This window comes from Aquarana catesbeiana, linkage group LG02, assembly GCF_042186555.1.
Source record: "Aquarana catesbeiana isolate 2022-GZ linkage group LG02, ASM4218655v1, whole genome shotgun sequence".
NCBI classification, from domain to species: domain Eukaryota; kingdom Metazoa; phylum Chordata; class Amphibia; order Anura; family Ranidae; genus Aquarana; species Aquarana catesbeiana.
Genome location: NC_133325.1, coordinates 410,614,796 through 410,628,063, shown reverse-complemented (window position 1 = coordinate 410,628,063; position 13,268 = coordinate 410,614,796). Strand labels below are relative to the sequence as shown.

The window sequence follows — 13,268 nt, the reverse complement described above, 5'->3', positions numbered from 1 at the left end:
AAATAAAGCTCTATTTGTGGGGAAAAAAGGACATCAATTTTGTTTGGGTACAGCTTTGCACGGCCGCGCAATTGTCAGCAATGCAGTGCCGTATTGCAAAAAGTGCTCTGGTCATTGAGCAGCCAAATATTCCAGGGCTGAAGTGGTTAAACATTATTAAAATCACTGCTCCCAAAAAACAGCTGCTTTAAAACTTTTTTTTGCATTGATCCATGTCCCCTGGGGCAGGACCTGAGTCCCTAAACACTTTTTTTGGTAATAACTTGCATATAAGCTTTTAAAATTAGTACTTTTGATTTTTCATGTTAGTGTCCCATAGACTTTAACGGTGTTCGTGTGTTCGTTCAAATTTTTTGCCTGTTCGCAAATTCTGGTGCGAACTGAAGCGGGGGGTGTTGGGCTCATGCTTAGTTATAAACAGAGCAATAATTCTAGCACCAGAACTCCTCTGTAACTATAAATGATAACCTGTAAAAAATATTAAAGCATCGCCTATGCAGATTTTTAAGTACAGTGGTTCTGCGTTATTCCACGAGTGTGCCCAATTTTAAAATGAGACATGTTAGGTATCTATTCACTTGGCGTAACATCATCTTCTATATTTTACCAAAAAATTGTGTTAAATATTTTGTGTTTTTTTTGCAGTAGAATTCATTAAAGTGTATTTTTTCCCCAAGAATTGCTGCGCAAATATATATATATATATAGATATATATCTATATCTATATATATATAGATATAGATATATATCTATATCTATATCTAGATATATATATCTATATCTATAGATATCTATATCTAGATATAGATATAGATATCTATAGATATAGATATATATATGTATATATATATATCTATATCTATATATATATATAGATATAGATATATATATATCTATAATGTTTGGGGGTTCGGAGTAATTTTCTAAAAAAAAAAAATATGATTTTTACAGGTAAGATAGAAATGTCTAATTTGACCAGGTATGGAAGTGGTTAAACCCAAAACCAAAAATGTTGTCTTTTATAGACTTTTTTCCCTCTGCTTTCACCTGGTGATCTGGCCAGTAACACACTTCCTGTAGTAGGGTGCCTACACTCTGGATGGAGGAGCAACAGAGACACTATTGGACAGAAGCATTGTTAATCTGGGGGGGGGGGGGGGGGGGGGAGTATTAGATGCACTAGAAAATGTAGATACACTAACAAATTAAAGCCAAACGCCAGCTCCCACTTTTTCACCAGTTACTGCTTGTCTTATGGGATAAAGGTTTTATATAAATAAATAAAAGCTGAGCATTGTAAACACCCTCTACTTGCTACATGTGCAGGACAGCTTGTTCTGTTGGAAAATAACAGACATATTGACCGGATCACCAGGAGAAAAAAAAGGAAACAAAGTCTAATAATTAAAACAAATGCAGCCACCACATCTAAGAATTGGTAAGCTGCAATATAATCAATGTTTGCTTTTGGGTTTATTACCGCTCTAACGTCTGAAATGTGAAGACAGAAAATAGACGGATCTAATAACTGTGGAAAACTGATTATTTAACAAAAAGTTAGAGTGTTTAATAATGACAAAATCTGGAAAAGTAAAGGACAAGCTCAGTTTTACTAACCTCCTTCCCTTCCTTCCTAGGCCCATAACCAATCTAAGCCTTAAGGCAGGCCATATATTATTCAATCACGGGTTGAAGAAAAGAAAATTGATTGATTCAATGGCTGTGTCGATTGGGGGAAACTCTCCCACAGTGCTATTGTGTTCTGCTGATGGGGAATACCAGCAGAATACAATGATCATGGATACCCGGCTAAAGCCGCAAGCAGTGATCAGGCAAAAAAAAACCCAGACAGGCCAGTTGTATTGAAGCCGATCGATGGATCAAATTCAGTACAACCAGCCTGCCAATAAACAGATCGAAATTTGTCTGGTTCCAGCTGAACTGGCAGAATTTCCATGTATGGCTGGCTTAACTCCCATCCAGGTGCTTACTTATCTCTTCCCGATGGCATTGCCAGGGCAGTATATTCCCATATACTTAAATAGGCCCTTACCTTTCTGTTAGAGCATGGACCCATACAAATCTATAGAGTTACTGTGCAGGCAGTACAGGGCAAGGTTTTGGGAAACCAAAGGGTTTAAACATCTGAAGAGCCTACTGTCAAAGAGGTCAGTAAGCACCTGCGTATGGGGAAAGAAAGTGGGGTGAAGCTGAGATTAGGTTAGGGACTGGAGAGGAGAGGGAATGGTGAGCTGGAGGGTTTTTTTTTTCTTTTGTGTAAACTTGACCTTACCCTTTAAAGCTGATCTAAACCCAATCACTAAAAGCTCATATAACTTTTATCATATTAATGCAATTTTGAAAGTTGTTTCAATGTACAGTATTTATTAAACAGATACCTGGTGATCTTGCTATAAAGGTCCACTGTCACACATGCCCTTAATGAAGACTACAAGTAGCCAAGCCAACTCACATTATGTAGGTATGTTCTAATGTAGTCACTATCAGGACTCTTGTTCAGGGCAATGATGTGCAGCCATTGCTTGAGTGAAAGCATGTAGGCAAGAAGTGACTGACAAAAGATGGTGGAGATCAGAAGCACTGAAGCGTAAAATAGTATGAAATAAGGCAAAATCAGCATTTTATGGGAAAAAAAATATTACAAATATTTATGAAGCACCGTGCTTTAGCAAATTAAAAGTCATAAAGTTAGAGTTTACATCTGCTTTAAAACTGTCAATGACAATAAATTAGGGCATTTTTGCAATCAATCAAAACATCATCAAATGTGTATGGTTAAAAAAGCTGCTTAGAGAATTTTGCAGCTACTAGGCTATGAAATTTTAGACATTCAAAGTTAATCAAGTATGATTTGATGTTTATTAATTTATTTCAGGTACTTATATAGAGCCGTTAATTTACGCAGCGCTTTACATATACCTTGTACGTTCAAATCAGTCCCTACCCTCAAGGAGCTTATGATGTAAGCTGATCACTTGAAAGACATTCAATAAGTCATGCGATTTCTATATATTTTTTAATCCCTTCCCACCGCAACCTCCCAGTGCTTTAAGAGCTTCTAAATGCCGGGAGGTGGGCATTTGGGTCATGTGGCCGCAGTGAGTGGCTGTCACAGTGGTCACATGATCGTTAAGCTCCTGATCGGAAGAATGCATCGAGAGCTCTCCAGCCGATAACTGTGCTAGAAGCGCGCAGGGGGCGGGCGGTCTCAGCACAGAGATGTTTACATTTTGGACATACATGTGCAGCCTCTCTGCGTTAAAGCCCACCTGCCGAGAGGTTTCATATATGCATACGGCCAGTGAGAAGTGGTTTAAAGATGTAACACTGCTATAGTAAATGCGTTGTTCTATTTTATTACCACCATTATCAAGTATTGATCTGTGGCAGTTCTAGGTAATATTGGAGAACTCATTTGAATTAGTGAATAATCTCTCGTTAGGACAGTTTTTTTTTAAACTGCACTCCAACATTGGTTCAACCAAAACTCTGAACTGAATCTCTGTCTCATACTGTACCTGTAATGCACATCACTGCAAAACCTTGTAAGAAGGTGTATGACAGCCTCAGCCCAGACTCCAACCAGGACAGTGGTGCTACTGACTTATTTATTGATGTAGTCTAGTACACAGTTCTTCTCACACACTAACAAGCTACATAATGTAGCCCTTTTTGTAGAACTGTTGACAACTCATTGTTGTGTTCCTTAAGCCATTTTTGATTTTATCAGGACATGCCACCTTCTTCCATTGCTCTGCGGTCAAGTTCTGATGCTCATGTGCACATCGTAGGCAATTTTGACTGTGGGCAAGGGTCAGTACAGGCACCCTGACCAGTCTGAGGCCACGCAGCCCTATACGCAACAAACTGCATTGCTGAGTGTTATGACACCTTTCTATTGGAACCAGCATCATTTTTTTCAGCAGTTTGAGCTACAGTAGCTCTCCTATTGGATCAGACTACACAGAACAGCCTTTCCTCCCCAAGTGCATCAATTAGCCTTGGCTGCCCATGACCCTGTCGCTGGTTCACTGGTTTTCCTTCCTTGGACCAATTTTGACAGATCCTGACCACTGCAGATTGGGAACATCCCACAAGAACTGTAATTTTGGTCATGATCTGACCCAGCCATCTAGCCATTACAATTTGACCCTTGTCAAAGTTGCTCAAATTCCTGTGCTTGCCCAATTTTTTCTGCTTTCAACGCATCAACTTCAGGGAAAATATGTTCAGAGCTTATAATCCAAAATAAAGGGTCAAATGATAAAAAAAAAATAACTGTGAGGGATGAGCCGAGAAAATAAAAGTACAGTTCAATAGTTAAAGGTGGGATAGGCCTTTCTGAAGATATGGTTTTTCAGAGATCGCCTAAAGATGGTTACAGTAGGAAATATCTATCTATCTATCTATCTATCTATCTATCTATCTATCTATCTATCTATCTATCTATCTATCTATCTATCTATCTATCTATCTATCTATCTATCTATCTATCTATCGATCTATCTATCCTATTTGTTATCCTACCCAACTGGCTCAAGAACATCTCCAGGAAAGCACCATACCACTAGATGGGCTCCTTGTTTTGTAACCATTTCACTTTTCCACAAACACCCCCGACCCCCTAACCTGCCAAGCTGCCATTACAATAAATGAAAGAAGGAAATTTCTTCTCTGCTCAACCTTCTGGGACGAACTCCCAGGAGCCCCCACAGCTCCTACCCTTGCAGCTTCTCCCTGCTACATTACCATCAACCTCCAATTAGGTAGGGCCTCCTGCATCTACATGGACCTCCTAATTCTAACTATTTCCTGGGACTGTTTCTCCCTACTGTAGCCTTATTCCTGCAGGTCGGTCTGTTTATTGGTATGCCCCTTTCCCTTTTGCAGTGTACATATCTATCAAATACCGAAGAGTGGTGACTAGTGTGGGGATTGGGCATCCCTATTGTGCATGTGTGGAAGTTGCATAATCACTAACAACCCATCAATGAAAGAGACATGAGCTTGAGTGTTTTCTCACGATATCCCTTGCATTTGCATTACTTCTCAGTTTTCCTAGAAAAAGTAGGCTTTGCCCAGTGTCATTGCTTGTTAAGAGCTAGTGCATGAGAAGCGTTTGTGTAGTGCCTCGCCTCATAGCCAATCACCCTACTTTCCCACCGACATTGCCCTAATGCCAGCAGTGTCAGATTAGACAGAACTGTTTGAATTCATGCTTCTTTGTTTATGATCAAAGGATGGTTAGTTTCTACATTTCTACTGATAAGAATGATGCTAGGTAAAGGCTGCCCCGGCAGAAAAGCCTCTGCAATACTATTAGCACCTTTTTATTTATGACCCAAGGGCAATTTTTTGCTAGAGAATATGTTTCTATTTCTTATACAGAATAATCACTTCAGAGACAAGCAGTTGCAAATTTGTATCACTGTCAGTGTGATTAAAATCTAGAGAAAAAAAAAAAAATCAGCATCATGCTGTCCCAGAAGTTTTCCATGGGCATTCATCAACTCTATCTGAGATACAGTAGCTATCCAAAGCTAGCTCAGCAGTCCTGAATGCCATAAATTTCAGTGTGCAGGGGGAGTTTGTTGAAATTAATACACGGTTATACTATAGGAGCACGTAATGCAAATGATGACAAAGGAACTGATCCAAGAAGTTTATGGGCACCTAGTTCATATTCTTAAAAAGGTTTCAAAACACATATGATAATACATTTTCCATTTGATTGACATAATGGTTTTTAATCAACTATACTGCAAACTGTACAAAACAGAAAAGAAACCTAATCTCAGATAAAAGGACCTTGCATTGGATCATTTCTTTATTGGTGACAGTATTGCACAGTAATGGCATTCTTTTTGAGTGTGGCTTTGATATAAAACCCTTAACCATTTGGAATCAATTACTAAAAAAGAAAAACAGCCCAGGAGGTACCAAGCTGTTTATCCTATATACTATAAGCAAGTTGTGTTGATATTATTCAGCTCCAGTCTCATAGTCTATAGTGCTTGCCCTACATAATCATATTAGTAAATAAGGAGAGAGAGGCCTGGCGAAGGTGAGGTCCTGCTGTCAAGCTCTGATTAATTTTTTATAGTACAGGCCCTTCTTTTTGCTGCATTGAGGCTGTATAGATATTGTATAAGCTGTTTAAAAAATAGCTTTTCTTTAAAGGAAACCTGTACTTACAGTACGTATAGCAATATTTAAGTTGCTATTGCTCACCTCCTTCTGAAGATGCTATCTGCCTGGCTGTCTCTGGACTCAATACTTTCTGAAATACGGTCACAGACTAAACGTGCAGTTGGGTCAGAGTGAGTATGAATTTGCATTAGAGGTAAGCTACTCAGAAAGTACCGAAGCCACTGGATCAACATAAGAGACAGGTAAATAGAATTTTTATTATCAGCAAAGTCAGCCCACATATTTAACTGTACAGGTTTCCCTTAAAACTACATGAAACCACTATACAGCATATGCCAGATTTTATTTCACAGGTTACTATTGAGGGTAGAGTAACAATCCTGATTGCCCACTCCCCCATCAAGGTACTCTCATCAATCCATGCTCTCTCGCCACCTCCCCACCGCAGCAGTCAAGTAAACTCCAATGTCAGAGCTTACCCATCTGGATGATATCACTGCCTTGCTCATGTGACAGTGTTCAGGTCTGGCTGCACAGGCCGCAGCACTGTCATATACAGGAGATCACATACTCCCTCATACGCAGAAGGCCCACTCCATTGGATTAATGGACCAAGAGCTCCAATGAAGTGGGGAGGTGGCAAGGGAGTATAATGGATGAGTATAATTTGCTGGGTGGGTAGGCTATCACATACACTATAATTTTGCTCTGGGCATAGTAACAGTGTATCTTTGATTTTGAAAAGCAAAAGGTAAAGGTTTAAATGCTACTGAAAGTGGTTGTAAACCCTTACATATACCCAAGGTTGTGATTGGCCTTAGATGATACATGGAGATGAATCAAAACCTCCTACATAAGTTGTACCCATTTATTTGCAGTCTTCCCTTCTCTACAACCATTCAAAGTCCAGAATTTATACAGCCTGTCTGAGCTGTCAGAAAAAAGGGGGCAGGGAGGTGATGTTACACTCTGTAGATCTCAGTGAGGAGAGTTCTGAAAGTGGATTGGAGTGAAGGGACACACCCCTTATCACACAGTGCATTGGAACAGAGATGAGGATGTCATTCAGCTGGAGGTCCCTCCTCTGTCACCTTTCTTCTCTTGGTGTCAGGAAAATTTGTCAGAAGTGATTTATGCTGATAGCAGAGGAACGAAGCATCAGACAGAAATTACACTTAATGCTCCTAATTGAGACAAGTACACACTATAGAAGGATATGCTTTGTTCATATTTCATGTATAAGGTTTACAACCACTTTAACTAATTTTAGGGCAGGATAATGTGTTTCAGCTAATGCAGGCACATAAGGCTGCCTTCTTATAGTCCAAAGTGCCTAGCAGCCCCTGAATTTTCTAATCAACTTACTGAAAACTAGAGCATAGACATTGCTTTACTTTGGTTCTCACCAAGAATTAATGTCCAGTGTTTGAATAAATGAGTTAATGAGAGACACAAGTAATGCCACAAGGAACATGTGTTTGGGGAAGCGGTATGCCTAAACTCCATGAGGTTGGCAAATATGGGGGATCCCAAGGCAGACCATATTGTTAGAAGCCAGTGGTAATGGTTTACATCTGGTGATGTCTGCTATTATGCCATGACAAGTTCACTTTGAGTCTGCTATTAAATAGGCTCTCCCCACAAAAATGATAAAGCATAGCAAGAACACCAGTTCTTCTGACACAATAATTACTAAAAAAGAAGGAGGATAAATATACTATAGCTACACTGATTTAGGAAGACAGTAGTTGTGAAGTGTTGACAGACTTTACTTCACAAACCACCCAATAGGGAAAAAGTCCAGGCCTTGGGCAGTAACACTGACTCCAAAGTATAATATTGTCACAAAAAATCACAGAAGAAGAAAGCGACTCCTCTGGCACCTGAATGAAGGATGCAATTGAAACTAGGGTATTGGGACTGTATTGCCACCTAAACAGCTCAGCCCAGTTAGGAAGCACACTTTCTTCTATTTAGCACCTAGATGGTCTAGGCTTCTTTCTAGAAACAGACCACCAAGGCCTGCCCAAAAGATGGCATTTTCACTTGTCATATGGTGCCCATATCTTTACACACTTGACAACCTAAATATTTCTATATCTTTGTATTGTGGCCTTTGGTTCATACCCACTGTGTTGCAGGTAAACCTCCCCAGATTGCGACCCCTAATAAGGCCACCATTTTTTACAGCTGTTGACTACTAATAGTTTATTATACTTAATAACCAATGATTTTTTTTTTTTTTTTGGCAACTCCTCACGCTATATTATAGTGAGTACTGAAACATCTTCAGTCTTGTGGAGGAAATCTGGAGAATGGACTGTAAAGTATTTAACAATTCAGTTAAATAAAGCCAGAAAGATTTTTTGTGTATAGCTGTTTTTATCAAGATCAAAATATGGACACAACAGATGTATTGCAATACATTGCAATATAAAAAGATGTACATTCTCCAGGCTATTTATATGGGCATGGTACGCCTGAGTAACTTCCAATACAAAGTGAAGATGAATTATCTCTTATATAACACATATATCTTTCCAGCAATAGCTGTTCCAAATTTTGCAATATTATAATATTTCAAAATGCTCCTCATTGTAACTGCTATTACCTGTAAAGGTTCTTCACTGTTGAAAGGTATGCCACCTCAGGATTTCCTGTGATGAGTAAGTGGCCTAGGCAGCATATAAGCGTTTCATATACCCCAGGACTATTACAGCCTCTTTCTCACAGCTCTATGATATGTTAGAGGAGCACAAGGGTTACTGAAAATAGCAAGGCTCCAGAGCATCCATTCCAACTGTCGGTGGCACCAATAGACTAAAACAAAAGAACTGGTGTCTAAACACCAGGTAAATAGGAATACATGTACAGGTAAAACTAAATGCACCAGAAAAGAATCTGGATTTTAGAATGATGATCTATATTTTAATTGAACTATTTGCTAGCTTGTAAAATCTATAATACATTGTTGTAGAAGATACATAATCACCTAAATATATTGTGTGTTTCATGTTCAAATATGTTATGTGACAAAAGGCTTTTATAGGTCACTCCATAACACATGAGAAGATGAGACTTTTCTCATTGAACTTCAAAACATTCTTGATATTCCTAGTCTCCAGGGTAATTCATTCTATGGAACAATTGAGTCACAGCATTCCTAAATTAGGAGCCAGCACTGAAAGCAAGGTTCACCAAACAATAGTCTGCATACAATATACCCAATCTGATCAAGCTTTATCCTCCCTCTATGAACTAGTAAACCATTCTGTCTTTGTTAACTCATATCAAATGATTGAGCTGGTAATTTTCAGCATTTCTAATAAACCAGCACATGTGTCTCAGCCATAGAGTATTAGATGAATCGCTACATCACAAAAAAAAAAAGTGTTTTAAAATTACCCCACTGTGACCTTTTTCCAATCCGGGTTTTCTTTTTTAAAGGAAAAGTTTTCTTTGTCGGTGGCATTCATCTAAAAGTTTCTTATGCAGTGTATATCTCTCCCTGCCATGGAATTTTTCTTATGTGGTTGAAAGACTTTAGATGGATTAAAAGCATTCATTAATTATCTAAGCCAGGGGGACCCTGACTCACAAAATACAGGAAGCTAAATGGAAAAATGTCCTGACCATTTGTTCAAACCATGCTACAGTAGTCAAATCTGTGTTTAGGAAAAATAACAGCAAACACTATTGCCAGAGTTATCACTCTACGAAGGATAGTTCTTTATAGCTAGACAGACATCCGACTAAAGGAAATGAAAATCCAGTCAATACATGTGTCAGATAATTTTCCTAGAAGAGGAGATAGATAGATAGATAGATAGATAGATAGATAGATAGATAGATAGATAGATAGATAGATAGATAGATAGATAGATCGATCAACGTGATATAGATGGGTAAATAGAGAGAGCAATGTGTGATAGATAGATAGATAGATAGATAGATAGATAGATAGATAGATAGATAGATAGATAGATAGATAGATAGATAGATAGATCAACCTGATATAGACGGTTAAATAGAGAGAGCAATATGTCATAGATAGATATTATACTTAAATGATCAACTGAAAGATAGACAGATGGATAGATCAATATGGTATATACCCAACCAGTAGATAGATAGATAGATAGATAGATAGATAGATAGATAGATAGATAGATAGATAGATAGATAGATAGATAGATAGATAATCAGTTTAGAGGATGGATAAATGGATGGGTAAATGGATGGATAAATGGATGGATGGATGGATGGATAAATGGATGGATGGATGGATGGATGAATGGATGAATGGATGGGTAATGGATGGATAGATAGAAAGATGGATAAATGGAAAGATAAAGTATTCACAGGTTATAAGCAACTATTTTATTTTCAATTAAAAGATACAGGTCTTTTCACCAGGAAAGCACAGAGAGTGAATTGTCATATTGCACATTAGCTTTTCTTGCTTAGTGATAAACATAGAAACCAGGAAAGATTCTGCATTCCTTGCACATGGCATAAACATGCTGTAGAAGAAGCAAGACTACAAGATAAGAAGGTAAAGCAGAAAAATAAATGATTCCCCTTGTTTGGAAATCTACAAGTTTTCTGATGTGTAGCTGATAAGAAAAGTCATTTCTGTGGCATTTGTGCTTAGTCAAGACAACTGCGAAAATGTTAAAATGCACTACCAGGAAGGAACTCAAAAGCACTACTGCACCCAGAATACACATGGCCTGATCAGGAACAGATGACAACAGCCATGGCTGAACCTCAATGACCACTGATACATCAAATCACCATGCTAAGGAAAAAAAAAATCCATACACAAATCATAGCAGTGGCATGATAATCACAATTTGTATGGGCCCACCTGAATTAATTCAGTTAGAGTATCAAATGGAAGGGATGGAACATCAATGCATTGGTTACATTCATTATATTTAATATGTACAATGTATGTGTTCATCATATGACCCTTTCTTTTGGCTTCTTCACGGTCAAAAAGTTCAGTTTGGTAGCTAAATGTATATATTTTTAAATTCCTGTATGGCCTCATCTTTTTGAACACCGAGCTAACGGCCTTATCATTCCTCCATGTGTTGCAGTTAGCAAGGATTATACAGAGAGACTCATTATACAGAATGTGTAGAGCAAATGTGAGAAGGTATTCATCTCACACAGGGAATCAAGTGATGATAGAGATATACTGCAGACTATGGTGGTAAAGCATGCCAGGCTGTGGGTGACCCTAGCTCATGACCATACATAGCCTTGGTGTCAGGTGAAGCCAGTGCCCCAATTTTCAGCACACACAACATTGACCCTAGGGCTCTGGTCTCTTACCTGGTCGCTGTTAGCAGTACTTTATAAGGTGGGAGGCTGTATCCTGCCGCCTGGGATATTCCATGATCCGGGATAATTTTCTTTCCAGTTAAAGCTTCACATGTCCCCAGATAAGTTTATTCCTGCGGAATGCATCTGCCACTATCTGCACTCTCTACACAGGACTTGGGTGTATGGGGAGACACTGAGAGCATCTATGGTCTTCCTATGTATTAGGGAGCTATTGATTATGTCCCTGACGTTGTCTATGCCTGTGGTGCCGAAGCAGTGCTTGATTTTAATAAGGTTCATGTAATATTCCTAATGTACAGATTGTGCACTAAAAGCTGCATCTATCTACCTACCTGCCTCCCTTTCTATCTATTGCATCTTATTTTGCCTTGTCCTCTGCCTATTATTGTAAACAAAACAATTTTTTTTTCAGCACACTTTCTTTAGCTTTTCGTCTATTATTGTGACACAGAGCCATATGTGGCTATTTAAATGTTTGCATTATGTTCCATTTGTTTGTTAAGTGTGCAAACATCTTCCATATTCAGTATGTGTCGATGTGTGCTGGTAATACTGATGTCTGCTTTGCCTCTACGTATCCAGTCTCGGTGTTAATTAGTATTTTGATCAGATCTGAATAACTGAATTCACCTAGTTTGTGTAATTAGTCCATGCTTGGCTGGGTGCCTAGATATGTACATGGGTTTGCTAAGAATGTGTACTTTGTGTTGGCACATTAAATCCAGGCTGATCAGTTTGGCTGGAGCGTGAGAATTGACCATCTAAATGCTGTAATCTGAGTCATGTTCTCCAAACTGTGCAAGTGTATATGAGAATGTGATGTGCCAAAGTCACAGGGTAAGTGTGACAAGTAGTGTGCGGCTAGTGACACTGCATGTGTGGCTAGTGGTGCTGCGTTTTGCACTGTTTTTTGTTTTTTTTTTTCTTTTGCAGGTGACACCGTATCTTCTGTAAAATGGGTGAGCGATTCTGCTGTATGCGTCTGGAGAAGTCTCGTACTAGCTAGTATGTGCCACACGATGTAGTGTATACAGTATATCTCCACCCGGTAAAAGTCAGTGTCACATCATGATCTCAGTGGTCCTGATGACGGAGCTTGGATGCAGCCCGGGGCCAGAATTCTGGCGAAATCTGCGATGCCTAAACCCTGCGTTGGCTTCTTAGTGTCAGGATCCCAATGCCCACTGCTGTCTTCCAGCGTTGATGCTGTCCGTGTCTATTTACCCAATGCCAGTCTTCAGTTTCCCGGTGTCAAGACGTGATTTTTAGTGTCAGTTTCCAATGTAGGTTTCCAGCGATCAGTTGATGGATATCAATGAGGCCCTGTGCGATATGTCCAGCAGTGGCAGATGTGCCCTTGTCTGTACGTGTGCCCCCGCTCTCTTCCTCGGTATCCCTCCCTGTGTGTTTGTACCAGGCTCAGTCTATCTTCTCCTCCATCTCTTCGCTCTGCACACTCTGCTCTGTATCCCTCCTCCTTCTTTCCCCTGTCTCTCCCTCTCTATCCCTCCTCCTCCCTCTCCCTACCTCCTCCTTAACTCAGTATTTCTCTCTCCATTCCTCACTCACTAACATCTCCTTCTCTTTTTTTTCTCATTATTCTGCTTTTCAGTACTGTTTTCCCTTACACTCCACTCTTCCATTCCCTTTCCTTTATATCCTTGTTTCATTTCACTGTTCTACATCTTCCAGTTTCAGCACCATCACCTGCTTCTTAGCATTAACCACACCATAAACTTTG

General features: G+C 39.2%; 1 protein-coding gene across 9 annotated transcripts in view; it reads right to left on the bottom strand.

The window, feature by feature from the left end:
• The window catches only part of ADGRB2 (adhesion G protein-coupled receptor B2), a 744,603-nt gene extending 731,553 nt beyond the window's left edge, over positions 1 to 13,050 (bottom strand). For 6 of the 9 annotated variants that reach the window (XM_073615393.1, XM_073615395.1, XM_073615396.1 and 3 more), the window contains exon 1: positions 11,516 to 13,049. The gene's annotated coding sequence lies outside the window, so the exon portion shown is untranslated. Of the gene's footprint in view, positions 1 to 11,515 lie in introns of all 9 variants that reach the window. The other 3 variants (XM_073615398.1, XM_073615399.1, XM_073615401.1) reach the window with 1 other exon arrangement.
• Positions 13,051 to 13,268: the final 218 nt, after the last annotated feature.